Genomic DNA, 16,780 nt, shown 5'->3' with positions numbered 1-16,780 from the left:
TTGAACATAGAAACTCATACCAAGGAAATGAAATACACACGATATGGGCAATTTATTTTTATACAAAAGAATCCTCAGTATTCTGAATGATTTGAAACTCTGAAATAAAAACTGGCATTATGAAGATGCCATACCTTTTAGATAATAGTGAAGGTGTTAACAGTAATCAAAATGAAACTACAAAATAGATAAATGTTGAAAATAAATAAGTAAATTTGCATATGAAGACATTATTTGAAAAACTGTTGTTTATGGAACTCTTCAGAATTCAGTATTTTGAAGATAAGTATTGTTGCTTACATATGTAAACATTAATTATCCTAGAGGAAAGATTGTGGCAATTATTTTCCACTGGGCATAGAGGTTCATATTTGTAGAGTAATTCCAGATTTATATTGTGATTTACTTGGAAGTTCATGAGTGAGACAGTCAGCTGTATACACAGGTGAAGGATTCAAGAAGTCAAAGGCACTGGCTGCTATAAGGTTTTTCTCTAAGCCCTATAGAAACACTTTGTTAACTGAACATCAAGTTTAACATGACTCCTTTGAGAAAAACCCACTGTTCTTTCACATACTGCTATCAAGAGCCACTTAAAAGATAGTGACTACCCAGATTGGTTCAGTCATTTTGCTTCTTAGAATTTTCGAAAAAGATTATAGAAAACAAAATTTTAATAGCAAGATTATTGAGGTAAATTCTGGATATAGTGGTAAGTTTCCAATAACAGTAAAAGAGGATGTTATGCAACTATAAAAGCAACAACTATGAACTATGAAGAAATATTGAAAGTAATTATTTCAATATTCAAATAGTGATTATTTGAAGATAATGATTTATATATGTATATACATACGTTTCAAATCTATAATTGCATACATTCAAACATATGGAAAATTTAAAAAGTAACACTAAATTCTGTTTAGGAATGTGTAAAAATATGGATAAATTATAGATTCTGTGATGCTTTGGAGTTTTAATTCTGATGTTTCATGAAAAAAATTAAGGTATTAAAGACCCACTTCACACATTAGTACACCAAGATAAATGCATTTTTATTAATCAAGGTGGATATGTTGGATTAGAGAGTAGAAAAGTTAATTGTATATTGAGTACCTACTATGTGCCTGACACAAAAGTGATTTAAACGTATATCTCATTTAACTTTTCCAACAAGTTTAAAAGAAAATTGCTAGTATTCTTACTTTTAGATAAGAAAGCTCATAGTAAAAGAGCCAAAACACCCTGTTTAACGTTACAGAGGTGTCAGAATAGATTCAAACTGAAGTCTATCTTACTTACATAGTTTCCATACGATCCATGTTTTTTTTCCTCCAGTTAAGTGGAATGCCTGGAAATGTAATTTTAGATGGGATCTGCAGAAGGATTCTTGTTAGATGATCAGCTGAGGTTCAAGATGAGATATGGTGCCATCATACTGTGGAGGGAGAAATGATAGGGAAACGAATGATACCAAAGGTAAATTTTTACTAACTCTCAATTATATTTGTTATCAAGATTTCAAATTTTTAATCCATTGACATGGGATAAAATACTCAGCCATTATACAAAATCAAAGCAGATATTTTAATTCACAAGAAGTTTGGCTCAGCTGAGATTCAGAAGCAAGTTTATTCTTCCTTCCTGGAGAGATAGGTAGGTGAAATTCAGATTAATTATGCTAACTGATGCCCGGAGGGGACCATTTCTGATCTAATGTCTGGAAGCATTTCTATTATAAAAGGCTACTGCTTTTTAGGACTGATTACTTGGCAATAAAGTAGAGGGTAGAAAGTCAAAAGAGTGACAAAAAGATGATACACAATGCAAGAATATAGTCACTAAATATTCAGTTTTGCAGATATTTAGAATTCCACATTATACAATACACAGATAATGTAGAATTATGAATTAAAAGAAACTGACAGAAAATTCTTCTTACTGAACTATCAAAAAATATTAGGCACATTCCCACCATTGATCCCTTCTCCTGACCTCTCTGGGAATTAGAACATTTACTTGCCCTAAAAGAAGAAAAAGATTGACATGGAAAATAAGTGAAAAGGGTAGCAATACTGAGCATCCTTAAATATAAGCCAAAAGCTTCTTTGATGAGAGAGAATAGGTATTTGTACCTGATCAGACAGACACATTAGGTTCATAGGTACATACAAGTACCTATTCTCTGTCATCAAAGAAGCTTCTGAGAGAGAGAGAGAGAGGGAGGAAACATATTTTACAATACACCAAGGCAACTGGCATGAACTAGACCTTCCAGGCACACTTGTCTACACTGGCCATGTCTGAGACATTTGTGCTCCTAATTGGTGTGATTCCAGATCTTGCATTTTCTGGAAACATGAGAATGAAGGGCCCCTGGCACCTAGGAATGAATGCTTCTGGCTATATTAAACAGGTATTGCTTTCATCTTGCCATCAATCAACACAAGACTTAGGAGACCTATCAAATCAGAAGTTGGTGGAGAGTCTTCTCTCTCCTCAAAGACACTTTGCTTTCCTCGAGGTGACCTTGCAGTAGCACTACAGACTAAGGTTGAAAATTGTTCTTTAATGGATGTCCTTTAATGGATGGATAAAAATTATTCTTTAATAAGAACCAATTAAAGCAATATCATCAATAAAAGCAGTATAGAAGTATACATATAGAGATAAGGATGGTCTTGAAAAGATATAAAGGCAGATACAATTAATAGCTAAAAGTAAAATAATGTTTTAAATTCCACAAATCAAGTTTTTACTTATGTTTCTCTTTTGGAAGATAGCCATTTAAAACCTTGCAAATACCCTACACTTTAATTTTAATAATGAATATTTAAATACGTCCTCAATTTTGCTTCCCTGAACACAGAACTTTTTTTAAACTTGTGAAATTTGGATATTACATGGTTATCTTAGGGTGTTAATGAAATAGGAAATCCTAATTAACATGTATTTCTAACTGTGGCAAAGGGATAATTAATGCATTAGTATTCTTCTCTCTCTTTACCACCTGGGTGGATTGTAGCTAAGATGTATGCACATATAGATAATATGGCTTTGATATAATTTTCAAAGAATACCACATAAACTATATACATTATAGTTTAGCTTCCTAATACATTGTTTTTTAACTTCAGCAACTCCCCTCACTATTTAACCAATACTCTGAATTCATGACCATTTGTATAAGTTTTTTCAGGAAAAGCATTATTTTGAGTAGTTTTAATCTGCTTTTGCTACCATTGGTTTACTTCAATTTATTCTGCTAATCATATCCGGAAATTTAAGTGACTTTTATTTTATTCTATTTATTTATTTATTTTTTGAGACAGAGCCTCACTCTGTAGCCCAGGCTGGAGTGCAGTGGCACGATCTCAGCTCACTACAACCTCCACCTGCCAGGTTCAAGTGATTCTCCTGCCTCAGCCTCACAAATGGCTGGGGTTGTAGGTGCCTGCCACTACACCCAGCTAATTTTTTGTATTTTTAGTAGAGATGGGGTTTCACCACTGTGGCCAGGCTGGTCTTGAACTCCTGACTTCAGGTGATCCACCCACCTTGGCATCCCAAAGTTCTGGGATTACGGGCGTGAGCCACTGCACCCTGCCTGACTTGATTTCTGTTATGTAGAAAATGCTAGCCACTCTTATCAAATAAGTTATTTGATGCAAAGAAAATGAAGCTCAAAACTTAGGGAACACAGAACTTTAAAAAGGTAAGGCGAAACTAGTCTGTAATGAGAAGAAACTTGTTTATTGCAATAAAATTTAATCTTTTTTAAAAAAAGAGATATTAGTGACACTGAATTCTTTCAAAAGCCTTTTCTTTGCAAATGTTGCAAGTTTCAAATGATTGATGAGTTGATAATTTTCACATCTACTAGAATTCATCATATTAAGTTAATGCATTTTAGTTAGAAGAATTTAAATTTCTGTGCTTAATACAGTTATTCCTGATATTTATAAAATTAGTCTTTAGTTGACATTTTTATAAATAATTTTTTTCTTTGTGCTTTTAGAGTGTGTATACAATACATCTACTGCATTTTCAAAAAAGAACTGTATGATTGGGGATTCAGAAAATGCTAGTAGGCCAGCTTTACTTCTCAGAAAGAACATTAGGGCAGTTGCACTTAGCTGAGTACAGAGTTTAGCCTATCATATATATGTTAGCCTATCATATATGTATCATATATATCATATATATGATAGGCTAACATATATGACATATAACATATGATATCTCTATATTATATATAGATATGTATGTATATGTATATATACATGTATAGGTGTATATATGCACATATATATGCGTGTGTGTGTGTGTGTGTGTATATATGTATATCAGGATGCTAGCCTGCTTTTTTTGGAGAGAGCTCTTCTTCAGCCTGAGCCAGTAATGCAGCAGGAGAGACTAAGGAAGTGGTATCCTCAGCAAAACGAACAACTCTTTTATTTTCTATTCTTAAGACAGTTGGAAATCCAAGTTATGTTTCAGTTCTTTCTCACTCTGTCTTTCTGTTTTCTGGAGGACGGTTGTGTTAGGACTAGAGAGACAATATAAGTTACCTGGCATAAACCAGCAACTGGCATAAACCAGCAGAGTTCCAGAAAAACAGGGATCTGTGATTGTAATATCACAGATTGTAATATCAATGGCTGACTTAAGATGAAATCCAACTACATCTTATCATCAGACAGATTACTTTTATTCACAAATATACTCTCTTCTGGCTGTGTTTATGGCATTTTCCAATTTGTAAGATTAGCTGACTTTATGTTTACTTCAGGACAGCCAGCCAATATGGCCCGTAGATTTATAAGTATTAGCTTGGAGCTCACAGGTGTCTTGTTTGATAATAATAAGAAATATTTATGACCTTTTCTGTCAAATGTGGCAAGTTATTACCTGTAAATTGCCAGATGCATTGTTTAAAGTTTCCAGATGGATCAATGTTCAGCTGCTGTTAGTATAATTTTGTGGTATGGGCTGTCCTATCATTCCTGAAAAATATTCTCTTCCAGGTGGCAATTTCTTTTCTTATTCCCAAATTACAGAAACATTTCAAGCAAGCCAATGAATGGCTTATTATAACAGTACCATCGCAGTACTAAAGGACTAATGTGAAGAAAATGCCTCACATGCCTGTGCCATTGGACCCATATTTTGCTCTACATAGTGAATTAGCTAGGTGAAAAGCTGGGGTTAAAAACTGCATTCTATTAATTTTTGTCACCATGTGGCATTGCAAAATTGAACGCTGCCATTGAACATTATTGCTTTAGGCTGGTTCCTTCTCATTCTTTGTGTCTCAGCACAAGTAGCAGAGATAGCCTCCCTGAGCACACTCTCTAATGTGGCCTCGGTCATGTAATCTCTGAAAATACACATCACCATTTAATTTCATGTATTTAGTTTAATTGCATGTCATTTCGTAAAGCAACTTAGGCCACACTAAAGGCAAAGGGAGAGGTTGGAAGTGGGGTATGGGAACCTGTTCGTTGAGATTGTGAAATATAGTAGAAGATCAATAGCATGTGTAACATGAATAAGTAAATGAGTGAATGACTGAATCAATGTGATGTTTTTCAGAAAGTCAAGGACTTGCTTACTTGAGACATTTCAGTTTTCATTGTGATAGGCTTGCCATGATAACTTTATATATTATTTTTCTATTTGATTCTATCCTTCCCCTTTTATTACATATGTATATATCTTATACATTATTTTATTACATATATATTATATATATTATTTTATTACATATATATATCTTATATATTAAGATTCTGAAAGGTGGAAACTTTCAAAGCTGTAATCAGAATCATCTCTCAAATATTTGGTGACCAGAGAAGCCAAACATCCAAATTGTAGCCCCTCCCATGGTCCACATGGAAGAGAGCCTGCTACTACTACTAAGCCAGCCTCCTGGCCACAGCTGACTGGACAGTTGTAACATGTAGCCCATAACAAAATTCATGCACAGGTTTGCCAGTGGCCTTTGTGGTGGCAGAATGCCAAAGCTCTGCGGAAATAAGGAAGATGGTGATTAAATGGAAAATCAGATAGGGGAAATGGATGAGTGGGTTTAAATGGGAAAGTAAAGAGGACCAGTTGATTGGTACCGACAGAAGCAGAGGAAAAGCAATGAAATTCTGCTGCTGAGGGGTTGATAAAATAATGTATTCAGCAGAACTTTCAAGGATCCTGGGAACCTATCATGAGGTGTGGTTGTCCTGCAGCTCCTGTTCTTCCTGAGAGGCCCAGATATTTATATTTCACTAGGTTTCTCTGAGACCTGACACATGCTCCGGATGTATCCATACAATACATTTTCTATTGTTGAAATAACCTGAATGAGCCTCTGCTTCTCATAAACAGAAGAGTGTTATATAATCCTAAATAACATAAAATCTCTCCCCAAGTTATGTTTGACCTAAAAATTATTTCTGCAGCTTACATATGAAAAATGGCCATCAGACATTATGGGAAATTGGTATATTTTAAACAAAGTTTTGATGTCTTATCATAAGGATGGCTGGAAAGTTACCTCTCCATCCTGATTTCATCTTGGAGAAGCGAGAACGCTAATGTCACTTTTTGGATTCACCCAATGAACTAGTATAGCAGTTCCCACTGCCCTTGTTTCCTCTTCTGCTGCTTTCTTCTCTGTCTTCCCCACATCTTCTTCCTCCTCCTTCTCTTCTTCCTCTTCCTGTTCTTCCTACTGTTTTATGATCTCCTCTTCCTCCACTTTCTCCTCCTCCTCCTCTCCCTCTTTCTTCCTCCCTTTCTGATTCTACCCTATCAGAATTCTGATACTATTTGCCTAGCCAATAGTATAAATGTTACTGTGTTATGAATCTCAGGCTACTATTTGTAGCAAAATTAACCTAGAAGATAATGATGTAAACAAAAATTTGCATGCAAGATTCCTTGCAGGACATTTCATACTCAGAAAATAGATTGTATATAATGTGTGTATGTGTTTCATGTATGCCCTTGTACATATTGCCAATAACTAATTCTGAATATTAATTTTAAATGTGGTGAAATAAATTTATTACCATCTAGTTTTTACTAGCGTACCTTTGGTATTTGATAATAGCTTTGAAACAGCTTAATGCAATAAACTTGCTTGCAAAAAGAATCATCTTATATCTAATTTATAAACATATATAAGAAATTACTCTGTAAAGAGGACTACTTCAAAGTCATCAGGTAGCTGCTGCATTTTATCACCATTATATTAACATTATCATGACAAGGTTGAAAATTCAGCACGGGCAAGATTTGCAAGTTACTGTGCAAGTGTGACAATTATAAGTAACAATTCATTTTGAGGCACATTAGTATACCTCAAAATAGAATCTAAAACCTTATTTCTATGTAATTATAATTAAATAATTATAAAGAATCATTTTAAAATTTTATAGAAAAAAAGAATCTCTTAAGGGTTTTATCTTCAGGTTAATTAAAAATGGTTTATTTTATTTCTTGGTTAATTACTGAAATTTAGAATCCATAAATAGACATACTGAAGGAAATACTTTTGTTGTCTATGAAGTTCTAAATCAGTGGTGAATTCATGAAATGTTTGCCCATGTGGTACACAATGAAAGTCATCACATGAAGAGCTTTTTACCCAATTAAATAGAAAATAAGTCGTTCCTCTTTAATTTACTTTTTTGGGGGAAAATATATTCATTAAACTTTACTCTTTGTACTATGAGCCATTATTTGTCAAAAAGTTTACAAGTTTCATTTTTCTGCTAGCCTTTTGCTGACCAAACCAATCATTTGCAGTAGCAACCATCAGTATAAAGGTTGAAATGGGCTCCTTTCCATGTAAGCATTTAACTTTAAAGGCTGAATTGGACTGGCTATGCAGGAGACCTTGCCACTTGGTGTTACTGCATTCAGTTAAGCTAAAAAAAAAAAAAAAAAAAAAAAAAAAAGCCAAAAAACTGTGATTCTATGTTACTTCATTGTAGACATTGTCCATTCTTTTTAAAACAAAGTTTTTGTACCTCTTCTGCCCCTGAGAAGCACTATTCATTTGCAAATCGATGCCAGGATTGTATAATAAACAACCATAGGAGTCTGTCTCTGAATCCTTCCAGATTAGCCCATATACATCCATTCTATACTTCCTTTGCCACCTACACTCTCTATAGAAAACAAGTGATCTTTTAGAAAATATAGATCAGATATCACCAATTGCTTTAAAGACTGTAACGATTTCTTATTAAAATTAGAATGAAACACAAAATCTTTATATGGCATACAAGGACCTAAATAATGTACCCCTGCTTATTTCTTCAGCCTCATCTTCTACTAATCTTCTCGACATTCATGCAGCGGGCTGTAGCCACAGTAGCTGCCACTTGAACTCACTGAGCATTTTCCACCTCAAAGTACTTGTTTTTTTGTTACCTTTACCTAATAGCCACTTTCAAATCTTTGCTTTGCTGGTTCCGTCTTATCACTGAGGGCTTGATTCAAAGGTTACTTTTTAAAGACATGTTTTAAAATCTACACTAGACATCATTTTTAAAGGTGACAACTTGGATTCTTTCCCCCTATGATTGGGAATGGCCCTAGTTTGTTCCCTATGATGACTCCTATTCAGCATGGCACTGCAGGTACCAACCCATTAAATGAAACAAAACAAAAGTCAGTCCTTTTGTTGTCACTTAACAGCACTGAAATGGATGATAATAATATAATATTACTCACGGACTATGCAATTCTATGCAGGAAAAATCTAAAATAATGTAAGGATGTATTACTGAAATAAAAAGGAATTTTCCAGCAACACTGGTATACATGGCCAATATATAATAGTCAATTGCACTTCAAACTTCAGGTGAAATAAATGAACGTCTCCCAATCCTTGATTTTAGCCCAGTGAGACTGATTTTAGACTTCCGACCACAAGAATTGTTAAAAAAAAAAATTGGTGTTGTTTTAAGCCAAAGATTTGGTGGTACTTTTTTGTGACAGAAACAATAGAAAGCTAATACAGCCACCTGAAATATTTTGTTTAAAGAGTTACTTTTTCAGAAAGGACTCCTCTGCATTCCTCATCTAAACCCAAACTGTCTCACTAACTTGTTTAATTTTCTTTATTGCATATATTGTTATTTCCCTATCTCTGTTCTTTCTGTTTTCGTTGATTTCTTTATTGGTTTCCCCAGTCCCCATAAGAATATACAGTCCTTAAGGGGAAAAACTGATTAGTGTTGAATGCATGAATTGTCTCATCCTAGGAATTTTTTACAATTCTTGATTTCCATTTGATTTTATATCTCATACCATTATTACTCCTTCAGGGTCCTTTCTTGGCAGCCCAGTTTGGTCTTGTTCTCTGTGTATCTGACTTTGACATCTCTTTAGTTCATAAGCTCAGCACAGTATATCCCAGTCAAGGATAAGTGTATCCTTGGGGGATGCTTTAGTGGCCTGGCAACCTGAACAGAAGGGTGCAATTCCTGCATAATTTCCACCCAAATGGAGAGGGAGAATCAATCTCTTTGTAATTATTTTCAATTGATCAAAAAGAGTAAACTAGGTCATATCAAGGTCAATTTGTTCCCTATATGGGAAATATGTAGTTTAGAAAGCCTCTACTGGAACCAGTTGATAACAGCTTGCAAGAGCCAATTGCTAAGTATTTAGGAATATGGTGAGTCATTTGTTAAACTTACATGATAGAAGTATTTATACCACAAACTTGGGAGCTGCAACAACTAAGAGCCTTTTCTCCCACCAAATTGTAGGTTATCAGCCCAACGCAAAATATATTTTCCATTCAATGACTATTTTCCAGTGATCTTGCATTGATGTGAAGGTGAATTTACTCTTTACCTTGTGAAGAAGGTGATAGGACTTCTATTTTGTTGAGAACATGTACGCACCCTAAAATTTGACCTGTTACCTTCCCGAAGTTCAGAACACTCATGATTCATTCTTGAAAACATCTAAACATTCTTATACAGGTAAAGTACGGAAGGAGGGGAAGCAAAGTTTAGCTTTTCTGTTAGTCAAACAGAACTGCTGTTTGATGCTTTAAGAACCCTGCATTGAAATGAAGGATTGGAGCAGGGCAATAATCATGTAAGTTCAGGAGGCATACAAGTTTAGCTATCAAGTCTTCTTGCTTAAAAAAATAGGATCAGCAGTGGTCCGTTAATCTCCCATAATAACTAACCTCTTTGGTATTTTAATAAATCTGAGCTTATGGTTTACTCAGCTAGAAAATGTCTTTGTTCATTCAGTGTTCATATACAGTGGTAACAGCAGCGTTCAGGGATTGTCATAGTGCAAAACTACCATGGAAAGAGCTGGAGTTTCACACATCTGCTAAGAGAGACAGCTATGAGTTTCAGGGGAGTCTTAAAGCCCAGTGTTCCCGGGGTATATAATGAATCAAGGCCAGCGGGCATGCCATTTTCAGCATTTCTCCTTTTCTCAAAACCAGAGCCTCATGAATTCCAACTGCATGTAAGGACAGCAATAATTTCAGAATATCCATTCCTAATTTTCCGTATTAGGCATTTAAAAAGCTTTAGTCCAGCACACGGGCTCCAGACCAGTTGCAACTGTGACACAGCATGTCAGTGTAAATGATTGGGGATCTAACTATTATTGAGTCTACAATCTGAGAAAGTACCCAGCTAGACAGCAGCTTCAGAAGTTGATTGTTGCTTTTGCCAACTTTCCTCTCACCAATGACTCTAACCACTGATTTTTATAGAGGGATGTAACTTATTTCATCCAAGAAGATATATGCTAGCAAAGATCAAAGCCTAAAGCACAGTGATTCTGGTAATGAGTGATTGGCTCTGAGGAGTAATTACTACTCCAAGTGTGGAGATTTCTCCTCCCCACTCAAACACACAATCCACATGTAAGGGACATGTGATAGCTCATTTGCTTACCCTTGTACTCATTGCACCTCACAGTTCTTATAACGTACTAGGTAACCCAAAAACTCAGCTGCATACACGAACAAATGAATTTCTCAAAAAGAGAAGGGAGACTGTCATTTCCTTTGGCACTGACTCAGATATAAAAGTGAAAGTTAATCTTATTGGGGTCACTAGGATGTGAAGATATATCTGATTGTTAACCTAGAAGTTTCTTCCTTCTAATGTAGGGAGATAAACTGAAATGTGCTCACCTTCTTGCACTGCAGCCTGGGCAATCATAGACCTGTCTTCCTGCCTGCAGTAATCTTTGCTCCCAAAGGTAGGAGATTTCAAGAGGACCCATGATGAACTGAAAATAGGAAGAAAGGACTATTAAATTAAAGGTATGGGAAAAATGGTATAACCTCCTCAGTCCCAATAGGAGTTAGGGCCTTAGTACTACTCAGAGAAGACTCAATTCTAACAACTAGAAACTGCAAATTAGTTTTTCACTGGCTTGGGCCAAAGAATTCAGCACAGGTGAAGAAAACGGAGCTGCTTTTGGTTCTGCCTCTATCATTCACCAAGCCATGCAAAATTAGTTACTCATATAATTTATTGGGTTATCATTTGGCTCATCTTGAGATCCCAATATTTGTTAAAGAGATTAAAAAGGAAAAAATATTTGAAAATAACTCATTTATAAATTTTAAGATTAATTTATTTGTACAACAATTACTTATGGAGTATAAAATTGCATATATTTGAGTTCTTTGTAGAAAATTTACAAGAAAAAAACAAACAATCCCATCAAAAAGTGGGCGAAGGATATGAACAGACACTTCTCAAAAGAAGACATTTATGCAGCCAACAGACACATGAAAAAATGCTCATCATCAGTGGCCATCAGAGAAATGCAAATCAAAACCACAATGAGATACCATCTCACACAAGTTAGAATGGCAATCATTAAAAAGTCAGGAAAAAACAGGTGCTGGAGAGGATGTGGAGAAATAGGAATGCTTTCACACTGTTGGTGGGACCGTAAACTAGTTCAACCATTTTGGAAGACAATGTGGCAATTCCTCAGGGATCTAGAACTAGAAATACCATTTGACCCAGCCATCCCATTACTGGGTATGTACACAAAGGATTATAAATCATGCTGCTATAAAGACACATGCACACGTATGTTTATTGTGGCACTATTCACAATAGCAAAGACTTGGAACCAACCCAAATGTCCATCAGTGATAGACTGGATTAAGAAAATGTGGCACATGTACACCATGGAATACTATGCAGCCATAAAAATGATGAGTTCATGTCCTTTGTAGGGACATGGATGAAATTGGAAACCATCATTCCCAGCAAACTATTGCAAGGACAAAAAACCAAACACTGCATGTTCTCACTCATAGGTGGGAATTGAACAATGAGAAAACTTGGACACAGGAAGGGGAACATCACACACCAGGGCCTGTCATGGGGTGGGTGGGAGTGGGGAGGGATGGCATTAGGAGATATACCTAATGTAAATGACGAGTTAATGGGTGCAGCACACCAACATGGCACAGGTATACATACGTAACAAACCTGCACGTTGTGCACATGTATCCTAGAACTTAAAGTATAATAATTTAAAAAATTGCATATATTTGCAAATGATATTGCCACACATAATTGTATTGTACTCATGCATATTTTGTGATGTTGTAGCAATGTTATTATTACTATTGTTACTGTGAAGTAGAATGGAACAGTATAACATTCTCACCTCTAGGTAGACAGAGTTACTTTCCCATCTGAGGCTAATTATATTATCTACAATTTATAGCTGGCCTCGGCCTGGGTAGTAGGAGATGGAAGGAGTTAAAAAGTAAAAAGTAATGAGGGGAAATGTTTTTTACTTTTCTTATTAGATTTATTATCCTTTTGTATCTCAGTGCTATTGAAATCACTAGAAATGATAGAAATACCAAAATTGAAGAGAGACACTTATCTATCAAATGTCATTCAACATTCAGGCTTTCCATTTTGGGCCTAAAAGGCAGTAAAATCTATCCACACACTGGGGAGTTGAGAGAATCTATTTTAATTGTGTCTCTAACAGTTCTAAAAGAAAATTAAGTAGAAAATGGTGACCAGAGCGTACAAAATCCTATGCCAGATTGTGCCACAAATCCCCTTGGCTTTTCTCTAACGTAAAGCAATCACTTTCTACTCTGCATGTGCTCGATCACTTAATTACTTGTGCTTCAATTGAATGTAAAAAATGTAATGCATAATATCATCAAGAACACATAAGAATTTTCACAAGGCCCCCACTGCCTTCTTATCTGAAAACTGGACCCTGCTCTCTTGTTTTTTGTTTATTTATTTTTAGTGTTTTTGTTTCGTTTTGCTTATACCTAAAATAAACATTTTTTTAAAAACTTGCATAAATTTAGGAGTACAAGTGGAATTTTGTTACATGGATACATTGCATAGTGGCAAAGTCTGGGCTTTTAGTGTAACCATCACTCAAATAATGTTCATTGAACCTAGAGTGTAATTTCTCATCTCTTACTCCTTCGCAATCTCCCACACTTCTGAGTCTACAAGGTCTATTATTCCCCACTCTGCGTCCATGTGCACACATTATTTAGCTCCCTTTTATAAGTGAGAACATGTGGTATTTGACTTACTGAGTAATTTCACTTAATGGCCTCCAGTTCCATCTATGTTGCTGCAAAAGACATAACTTTATTCTTTTTTATGGCTGAGTGGTATTCCATGGTATATACATATATTATATGTATGTATATATGTATATACATACGTGTATATATGTATATACATATGTGTATATATGTATATACATATATTATTTGTATATATGAAAGATATTTTCTTTATGCAGTCATCCATTGATAAACACTTAGGTTGATTTCCATATCTTTGCTATTGTGAATAGTACTACAATAAACAAATGAGTTCAGTTATATTTTTGATATAATGATTTCTTTTCCTTTCGGGTAGATACCCAGTAGTGGTAGTTCTTTGAGAAATCTTCATGCTGTTTTCCATAGTGGTTGTACTAATTTATATTCTCATCAAGAATACATGTGTTCCCTTTTCTCTACGTCTTTGCCAACATCTATTATTTTTTGACGTTTTATTAATAGCCATTCTGACTGGTGTAAGATATCACATTGTGAATTTAATTTGCATTTCTCTCATGATTAGTGATGGTGAGCATTTTGTCATATGCTTCTTGGCCATTTGTATGTTTTCATTTGAAAAATGTCTGTTCTTGTCCTTTGCCCACTTATTAATGAGGTTTTTGCTGTTACTGTTGTTGTTTCAGCTTCTTATAGATTCTGGATATTAGTTCCTTGTCAGATGCATAGTTTCCAAATATTTTCTTCTATTCTGCAGGTTGTCTGTTTGCTCTGTTGATAATTTCTTTTGCTGTGCAGAAATTTTCTAGTTTAATTAAGTCCCATTTGTCTACTTTTGTTTTTGTTGCATTTGCTTTTGAGGTCTTAGTCATGAATTCTTTGCTTTTTTGGGACATGAACCATGGCTTATTTTCAAGTCTAAAAGTATAACAAATATATTTTTAAAAAAACACTTGGATGACTTCTATGGACTTAGGTGTCTGCCTTTCAGTCATGCCTTATTTCTTTAGAATAAAACAAGAGACAAGTAATTCTTAAACTGGTCTGACATAATTTTACACCAAAGAGTTGCTCATTGGTTGTCTAAGGAAAATAGAATATGTATCTCAATAGTTGATCATTAGCGTATGCTGGCAAAGGTGAACCAATAAATTTCAGTGTTTCAAAGGCTATCTTAGAAGAAAGCACATTTGTATTCTTCAGGTATGTTTTATATACTTTGAAATACACAGACATGTTTACCTAGGGGCTGCTTTTATTTATCGTGTCAATAACCAGCTTTTCAGAAAGCCCTAACCTCTTGATAATTGTTCTTAGGACCAGAAATAATTCCATGTAGGTCAGAAATCAATCTCTCTCTCTCTCTCTCTCTCACTCCCCCCTCCCCCTCCAAAAACAAAAATCAAACAAACAAAAAAGCACCACACCCTGTTTTGGGGACCTGCAGTATAACCTCAAAGACATTTTAACCCAAGAGTACTCTTCAAAATGGGCTTAACATACACAAATTAGTAAATTAAAGAGATGAGCTTAGAATAACATTCTTACTTCCTGTGTGAGTTCCACCTGTCTCAAAAGAAATATCATTAGAAGATATGGACTCAGGCTGATTAAGAGAGTAGGAAATCTATATGAAATAGTCTTTAGTTGTTATAATATTTTCTCTTCCCTATTCTCCACCTCATTTTTTCTTCTCACCACACCATTGATTTTAGTTCTTCTGAAAAGTAAACAAAAGATATAAGGAATGACAGGAATTCAATCCATAATTGAGGCTCTGGATTTATTAGAGGGTGGAGATCAGCCACCTGTCACATCCTGGTTTCAGAGCAGCCTAGAAATTGATTCCTCTGTAGCATGTTAGAGAGACACAATATTTTGAGCCAAAGATTATTTAAAATTCTTTACTTTGCATTTCTTGCTTGTTTTCTGGTTTATTTTATACTTTTTTTAATATATACACCTTCTGCTTTCTCTCCATTGATCCCTTTATCTCTCCATCACTCCTTATTCTTCTCTTACTCCTATCCACATTTTCTATATACATAGTGACCTGTTCAATTATTAACAGGATCTACCAAGTTAAAAAGCAGCAGGAAGAATAATCAAAGTTCAAACAATCCATACATGGCACATCTCAGATTTTACTCTAGGAATCCTTAAATGCTGCACAATTTTTTTAAAAAGATTATCTGTAAAAATTAGGATTCTTAATAAAGTCACTTGAAGATCTAAGCAATTCATGAACACCATGTGAATGTTCTATATGCACATTTTATTTACCTTTCAAATTTGATATATACATCAAAAATAAAAATGATTACCTAAAGCTTAACAAATGAATACAACCAATATTGAAAGGAGAAACATTAATAGGTGAGTATACAGAAATATTTAACATGAGCCTTGGCAACATATTAAGACCCTATCTTTGCCAAAAAAAAAAAAAAAATTTAACCGCATATGATGGCATCCACCTGTAGTCTCAGCTACTTTGGACACTGAGCCAGGAGGATTACTTGAACCCAAAAGCTCAAGGGTGCAGTGAGCTATCATCATGCCACTGCACTCCAGCCTGGGTGACAGATCAAGACCCCATCTCTCTCTATAAATATATATATATATATATGTATGTATATATATATATATGGAAAATATATAAAGCAGGCCACGTTATATATCATGGAACTGATGGAACAATTTCATCAGTCTCACTTTATAAGAATCTAAGCACACAAACCATCCTAATCGATAGTGTGAAGACAGCCATCTTTAAATCAATATCATTTTAAAATGTTTATTTCTTTATTTTACTAAAGTGTAGGAATAATTCATAACTCTGGAGTTTTGGGGTATTCCTCCTCATTTTATTGTCACTTGAAATAGAGGAGGCAATCTTGTTTCCTTCTATTATGTTTTAATTTACAACTGTTTTTTCATTAGGCTTATTGATGTGGCCTAATCTCCAACCCCAAGGGATCATGGTGACATGACTACAGCTTTTTCTTTCTGAATCTGGGAATTTTTCAACACTAAAGGGAAATGTGTTGTTCTGCAACAATGAGGAAAATCAATATAGGATAAAGTGTCGTATTATGATGTTAATTTAATATATAACATTTAGTAGCCTCTAAAACTTATTGCTCAGATTAACGTGGCAAGATAAGTTATTAAGTCATGAGAGTTGTTGAACATATGTAT

General features: G+C 34.7%; 1 protein-coding gene across 2 annotated transcripts in view; it reads right to left on the bottom strand.

The window, feature by feature from the left end:
• The window catches only part of LOC129036989 (uncharacterized), a 170,635-nt gene that overhangs the window by 22,475 nt on the left and 131,380 nt on the right, over positions 1-16,780 (bottom strand). For both annotated transcript variants that reach the window (XR_008502710.1, XR_008502709.1), the window contains 2 exons: positions 11,189-11,286; positions 1,303-1,438 (listed from right to left, as the gene is read on the bottom strand). The gene's annotated coding sequence lies outside the window, so the exon portion shown is untranslated. Of the gene's footprint in view, positions 1-1,302; positions 1,439-11,188; positions 11,287-16,780 lie in introns of those variants that run through there.

This window comes from Pongo pygmaeus, chromosome 4, assembly GCF_028885625.2.
Source record: "Pongo pygmaeus isolate AG05252 chromosome 4, NHGRI_mPonPyg2-v2.0_pri, whole genome shotgun sequence".
Taxonomy (NCBI): Eukaryota; Metazoa; Chordata; class Mammalia; order Primates; family Hominidae; genus Pongo; species Pongo pygmaeus.
The sequence above is the reverse complement of the archived record's forward strand: the minus strand, read 5'-3'. Positions and strand labels throughout refer to the sequence as shown.